Source organism: Dromaius novaehollandiae, chromosome 7 (assembly GCF_036370855.1).
Source record: "Dromaius novaehollandiae isolate bDroNov1 chromosome 7, bDroNov1.hap1, whole genome shotgun sequence".
Classification (NCBI taxonomy): Eukaryota; Metazoa; Chordata; class Aves; order Casuariiformes; family Dromaiidae; genus Dromaius; species Dromaius novaehollandiae.
The window spans coordinates 17,044,229-17,051,557 of record NC_088104.1 but is presented as its reverse complement, the minus strand read 5'-3'; the positions used below and the strand labels follow the sequence as shown (position 1 = coordinate 17,051,557).

At 42.9% G+C, this 7,329-nt stretch overlaps 1 protein-coding gene across 2 annotated transcripts in view; it reads left to right on the top strand.

The window, feature by feature from the left end:
• The first annotated feature begins 445 nt into the window (after positions 1 to 445).
• MAP3K2 (mitogen-activated protein kinase kinase kinase 2) overlaps positions 446 to 7,329 on the top strand; it is a 54,087-nt gene continuing 47,203 nt past the window's right edge. For both annotated transcript variants that reach the window (XM_064514749.1, XM_064514748.1), the window contains exon 1: positions 446 to 845. The gene's annotated coding sequence lies outside the window, so the exon portion shown is untranslated. The remainder of the gene's footprint in view (positions 846 to 7,329) is intronic.

Sequence of the window (7,329 nt, the reverse complement as noted above, 5' to 3'; positions counted from 1 at the left end):
GACAAAAACACAGTGTAATAGGTGGAGCATAGCGTGATCCACAAGCAGTAATACTAAGAATGTAACTTTCACATCGTTTGTCGTTTAAGATATTATATAAGCACAGCCCGTCACTGCTTGAGGGGGTAACGGCAGTTTGTTTCTGTGAGGAAGTCGTGTCGGTAACAAAGGACTGTGCTCGGCCTCTTGCTGCGACCGTTACGGGCAGCGCCCCGCGTTCTTCCACCCGCCCGTCACGTGCCGGGACGGTTAACGGCTCCGCAAGCCCCGCGCGCCGCCGCGCATGCGCGGGGCTCAGGCCCAACGGCGGGGGCGCTTGGTGCGCATGCGCTCGCACCCCTCCCGAGGTGGGCCCGCGTTTCCAGCCGCCCCTGCCTGCGCGTGCGCGGAGCCGGACGCCGCTCGCCTGCCGCCCCCGCGCCGTGACGCCGAGCCGCGATGACGTGTGGCGCGGCCTCCCCCCGCGGCGGTGCCGGGCGGTGCGGCCTGCGTCACGGGTTTCGGCGGAGCGGGAGGCGGAGCTCGCGGCGGGCAGCAGGAGCGGCGGCGGCCGCGGGCGCCTCACGCCTGCAGGGACTCCCGCGGCGGCGCCAGGGGTGGAGGGCGCCCCCCTCCCCCCCCCTCACGGAGCCGCTCGACGCTCGCCTCCCTCAGCTGCCGGCCTCGGTGCGCGGCCTCCCCCCACCCCCCGCCGTGCCCTCGCGCGGGCGGGCGGGCCGGGCCCCTTCCCCTGCCGGCGGGTGGGCTCTACTGCGGAAACCTGGCCGCTCCCTCCCGGGGCTGCGCCGGCCCCCGCCGGGCCCCGCGGCGGCCCTCGCTGCCGCCCGGCCTCCGCAGTGATACAGGTCGGTGCCGGGGGGCGGGCGGGGGGCGGCTCGGGTCCGGGCCGGGGGCCGCCGGGGCCGGGCGGAGGCGTGCGAGGGGGGGCGGCCCGAGGGGGAGCGGGCCCGGCGGCGCGGCCCGCCGTGGGGAGGCCTCCGGGAGGCGGTTTCGGCGCCCGGCGGGCTGGCACAGGCCGCACCGAGGAGCGGCGCTGGCGTCGCCGCCCGCGCAGGTGGAGGGACCGGGTGCCGGTCCAAGGTGTCGGGGGGGGGGGGGCGGGTGGACGCGTTAGAGGTATTAACGCTACAACTGCCGGATTTTGAGGGTTTTACGAGCTGTTGTAAATACTTATACGTGACCGTGGGTGTCCCTGTGATTGCGCGCTGATACTGTGGGCTCTTTTCCGTAAATTGTTCCCCAGCGAGAGCGGTGCCGTGCATTGGGTAGGGGGGGTCAGGTGTTGCGAGGTGCTTTTGTTGGGGGGAAAGTGAACGTTGGGTTCTTTTCCCTTCCTGCTTGTGAGGTGCTCTGCAGTACCCACGCGAGTCTCCTCCGGCTTCCTCTCCTTCCTCCTTAATATGGTTTTAATGGTTCGTCGTGGAATTATTGAAGGTGAAAGTATTAAATAAGCTGAGTACTTTTAAGCTGTGTTGTATCATTGAAGTATTTCTTGAGAGGGTGGTAAGAGATAATGGAAGTCTTCCTTGAAAGAAGAGGGGTTTTTATTGCGTGCAGAAAGCATTTCCGAACTACGAGATTTCTTTCTTTAAACAATGCAGCATGTTGCAGAGTGCAGGAGGCCTTCCATAATGTGTTCCTATGCATGTGGCAAAGACTTAGTATTTGTAGGATGGATGTCTACATGCTTGTCTTGCAAAACATCTTGGAGTCCCTTGTGGCGTAGCACTTACTAGCAGAATACCCTAGAAAATGTGCTTTCTCTTATGGGATTCCCTTATGGATAGTTTTAAGGGAACAAGGAGTGATGAGTTAGTATTTATGCTGTATTGCAAAACTAAAAAGAATTTTCTTGTGATTTTTTTTTCCTGCTCTGTGAGTAAATCCTTCACTGCCATTTGAAAATAACAGAAATACTGTATGAAAAATTTTACTTTGATGTATTATTGGTATTTGATGATGTTGCTTATGATGGCTTTTTAAATACCTCTTTCCTCCAAAATACATAACATTACATTCATAAAAGAGAACTTCTTATAATTCTTACAATTTGTGTTATGTCATGGTTGCTATTGAAATGTATTGAACCTGATTATTAATTCAGCTAATGATGCTGTGTGTAATTCATTCTTTTCAAATTGTTTATTATGTTTTGATATAATAGAAAACTGACGTTTGTCAAACTGGCTCTGCTGGAGAAAATCTGTGTGCAGTTTGTCTCAATAAACTTGTTATCAGTGGTTTACATGGCACTAATGGAGGACTATGGTGAAGAAAACATGTTTTTGAATAGCTTGTGTCAGCCTGCTGAGATTTCTAAACTGTCAGAGGAAATTTTTTCTAAGATAGCTATTGCAGTTGAGAACCTTGAGAGCTTGTATAGTATGTGTGCATAGGTAGATGTCTGGGACAGGCAGAGGGAAATATGTAAAGTTTTCCAACATGTAGTGTAACAGGAGTGTTGTTTTGTTGTATGATGTTTAATACCCTGGCAGGGGAGATCATACGTAAACATATTTTTCCACTTTATGTTGATAAACCTCTAGATATTTTATGATAAAAGTAAATAACCTTTCACATTTGGTCATAGTATCATCATTGGTTCTTTCCTATGAGTCTTAGGAAAGCTGGAAAATGTGTGGACTTGTGGAATTTAAAGCTGCTTGAGGTTAGACCTGAAAGCCTGTTTTGTTTTATTGTGAGGATGCAGTTTTCTTCTGGAGAAGGCAAGCAAATTAGTCATGTTATAAATCTAATTCACGTATGTAATATTGGTTCTGTATTTTTTCTTATGTTTTCCTCATTACTGTTGGTATTTAGGTATAAACTAGATTTGAAAAAAATGTTGCCGTTTATTAATAAAGTTTTATGGAGAACTTATTGAAAAAGCTTTATGTATTAGCAATGTAAGTTTCAGTTGTTCTTTTTCATCATGTTATCTTCACTGCAGGCTGACTTCTTATGTTAGCAAACTAAGTCAAAAGTCATAAATAACATGTAATCTATTGTTGTGACAGATTGTTCAGTTAGAGAATCACTGAACAGTCTTTGGACTGAGAGTAATGTCTGCTTGAAAAATACATCATGAGAGTGATAATGGAGTGATTTCTTTAGTTAATTCCCCCTCTCCCACCAAGTATGTAGCCAAAGGTGTTCTGATCTGTCAAGATGTACATAGTTTGTGTGGAGTAAAGACCAGACTTTGTTACAATTTTTTTTCAAATCTTTGCAATTAATACTATCTTCTTTATGTAGACTAATAGTTGGAGAAAAATTAATAATGGAAATTGATGCAACTGATAACAAAATATAATTAATTGCATTCTGTACCTTTTTTAGAACTTGTTTCCGTATACATGCTGAACTAGTGTAAATATGTGTATAGACTGGTGACTCTGCCTGGGTTTATCTGGTTAGTCAGCAGTTGTTTGCTGTCCTGAAAGTTTAATTTCTAAATTTTAACTTTTAATATTCTGAAAGAACAACCCACAGAATATGGAGAAGAAAAATTTTTTTTTTTTTTCCCCTTAGTGATAAACACTGAATTTTCAATTTAAAGATTCTGGTGATTTGTAGTGTTACAGAATAGGTCAATGTAGGCCATGTATGTTATAATTGCATATAAGCTCCAAAATAGCATTGCTATACATCATATAATTGGGCAGTGGAAACAGCATTCAGCACACAGTGTGCCAGTTGTGATTCTCACTTCTGAGTCTTAGCATGACATCTTGACTTAATAATATATAAATAAGGACAAATGTAACTTATGGCTGTACATTAAGCCAATTTCTTGGTTAAGTGTGCATTTTTATATTTTTTTCTGCATCGTTTTTAATGTAGTCATCTTAAATATGTATTTCTGAGAAGTTGCAGAAGTTCAGGTAAGACCAAATGAGGGAAAGATGGAGTTCTGCGTTAGGATATTGCAGTGGCTTCCATCTGTGGGAATCACTGACTTAGAGATGCTTGACCCACAAACACACATGTGGTATAGTTTAGAGCCTAACTTAACGAGGTCATTTGAAGTTGGACTTACTTGAACAAGGACAAAGCAGGGCTATCTGCAGTACGCTTTTAAAACGGAGGATAAGGAATTGTTAGTAGGGAGGCTTGTGGAGTTGTGACTTTTTCCTGTCTATTTGCAATGTCTTTTACTTGTATTTGGTATCTCAAATTATTGCACATTTTTTAAATCATACTGACAAGCAGTAACTTAGTTCTTCATAAGAGCAAATTCTTTTTATTTAGGTTAATGTTCAACTACACAGACTTTTTTCTTTGTTCACTTATCTTTCATTCCATATTTCCTTTCAATCTCTTGTCCACCTTTGTGGATTATCTGTAGTAGTAAAAGATGCTGTTTTTGTGTTCCTGAAGAGAAATGCTTTTTTGGTAAGTACAGTGAAGGTTTGACAACATCAGTGCTTTCAGTAATAAAATTCAGATGTTTCAGACGTTGATGTTTGCAAAGGCAGTACTTCTGAAGTACAGGTGTGATAACACTGATAAATTGTTTTTATTTGGATAATGAAGAAATCATAGATGTGCAAGAAAAGAAGGAATTTCAAGAAGTTACTCCCTACTTTGGGGCAGAAGCAAATATACTGAAACTGTATCTGACAGATGTTTGTCTGATCTGTTCTTAAAAACCTCCGAAAAGGGTAATACCACACCTCCTCACTGATCTACTCATAGCTGGTGCATAACTATCATTACAGTTAGGAGGCTTTTCTTAATATTTAACTTATGTCTCTCTCTCTCGCTGCTAGTTAGGCCAATTACTTCTTGCCTCGCCGTTATTAGTCATGCAGGATAATAATTTCTGTACTGTTTATACCAACTGTTTGCATATGTGAAGGCTGTTGCTCTGTCTCCTTTTATTTCAGCCTTCTCTTTACTAAACTGTACAAACAGACCTTTTCTTCACAGGTCATGTTTTCTCAGTTTTCTTTTTCTTCGGGCATTAACTCCCACTCAATTCTCTAATTTGTCTGCATCTCTTTCAAAGTTCCCCTGCCAAAATCTTACTGCAACACAATAAGTTGCAGTAGAAATAACATATGACAGCCCTATTAAAATGTCATTTGCGGGGGGAGTTATGTTTTTTTGCGAAAACGTCAGATTCTTGGCTGTACAACTTAAAATACGGTGTGTCCCATATCCTCTTCTGTAGTGTTTGTTAAACCAGTTATCTCTCTTCGTCTTTCTGCATTGGGTTACCTTTCTGAATCATAGAACTTAATCCTGATCTCCGTTCAGCTTTCTTCTTTTAGGTATTTCTGGGCTTTACAGGATCAGTGTTTGATAAGTTATTGTATAGCAAAGTATGCAGTTTCTGCCCTTCCCCATGTCTTTCCCAGCACATGCAATCCCTGTGACTTTTAGACGCAAGTCTGCTCTACAATAGGAAACCATCATTGGTAACAAGCTCTTGTAGGGTTGGTTGAAGCTTCTGTTGGAAAAAATGCGTCTTTAGCAGTTATATATGTTATGTCTTTGAAGTAAGTTGTATTGGCAGGGTAACTTCTGTCAGTGTAACTGTATCTGAACAAGCCTTTTGCCATTTTGAAATGTCATTAGAGTATCACAGCCCAGTGACATAGTAGAAGAATTTTTTATCCTATAGGTTTGCTTTATTGGAAGATTTGCAGAGTCAGCTACCGAACAGATGTGATCAGCGTGTCCCCTGGCTTTACTCCATTTTGTCTGACTTCTTATGTAGAACATTTTATCCATAACTTGAGAGGCTAGATCACAGATGGGACAAATTGTTGGTTTCTTTTAGCAGTGCTGCCTTCACAAAAGACAAAGCAGACACCAAGAATGATCATTAAAGAAAGTCTTTAGTTTGTTGCAGGAAGAAATATTGAAGTACTCGGTGTTGATTACCTCTTATCTGGCCTCAAAATGATTTCATAACAGATTTAGATGAGAGAGTCCTATAAATGCCAACAGCTGTTGTCAAAACTATGGCAGTGAGAACTATAGTCTCACCTTTGAGCAAAGATTCGAACACTGGAAAACATCTGGATCAGGCAGTTTTTCAGATAAAAAAGAACTAAATTATTTGACACCCAAAGTAATGAAACTTCTGCAAGATCTAAAGAAAGTAAGACATTTTCTATTGAGAATGTGAGAATCGCCACCCTAAATGTTTATTGGTAAAGGGTGTCTGACTACTGAAACATGATTGATAAAGTTCAACCTGTATTCAGTTGTTTTGTCACACTGTGCGCACTTCTAAGAGTGCCACAGTTGTTGCACCTCCAGCATGAGGACTTTGATGAAACAGGAATGTAATTGGAGTGGTAAAATGCTAAACCTTCAAGCACCTTTTTTTTTGGTGATGGTTTGATGGGAAATTAATGGATGTAACGGAATAGTTTGAGAACAGTTTCTTCTGCCACTGGTACAGTAAGTGCAGTAACTTCTGGCGGGGATGAGTTGGATAGTGTAAGGAATGACATTTTAAGCTGCTGCAGCAAGTTTCATTAGAAAATATCTGTTAAGGCTCTGTGTCTGTGATATTGGCACTGTGATGAGTACCAAATGAGGCTTTCAAATGAGAATTTAAATGTTGTTGGTGAAGTGGCTGACAAGTCTTAGGTAAAATCTTAATCCATAATGAAAACAGACAAAAGATATTCCAGTATTCTGCTTCCAAGAGTAATAAGCACGAGAGGATGCTTAGGGAAGAGTAAGAAAGAACAGGGCAAGCATGTATAATAATTTCCTGGAATATTCAATCTCTAGCTATTTTCAGCAAAGGGCTGTTCTAAATCTGCTGTAGTTTCTGTGTAGTTAGTAACCTTTGGATTTCTTTTCCACAAACTTGTCTAGTCCGGTTTTGCACCCAGCTACATCTCTAGCACCCAAATATCCTTTCACAAGAAATTCTACATATATGCTACTTGTAAAGTTAAAACTTACCTTTTTATTTTTGGGGGGTTGTTTTGAACATGGCTCCACTGATTTCTTTTGGTGCCACAATTTTTTTGTAGGAGGGAAGAGCAAACAATCCATCTCTATCTACCCACCCTGTTCCTTACGTGATTTTTGTAGACCATTATCATCTCCCTCTCTCCCCTGACCCTGCACTTCTGAAACTGAAGAGTCCTAGCTTGCCTCTTTCTTCCCCACTGGAGAACCTGTTCTGTATCTCTGATCATGCTTTTGCTGTTCTCTGAAACCATTCCAATTTTGCTGAAGGCTCCAGCACAGCTAGTGGTATTCAGGATATAGGCATGATCTCTGTTTTGTACTCAGTTCCTTTCTTAATAGTTCCTAACATTGTCTTGCTTTTATGACCGTCAATGAGTTGACGTT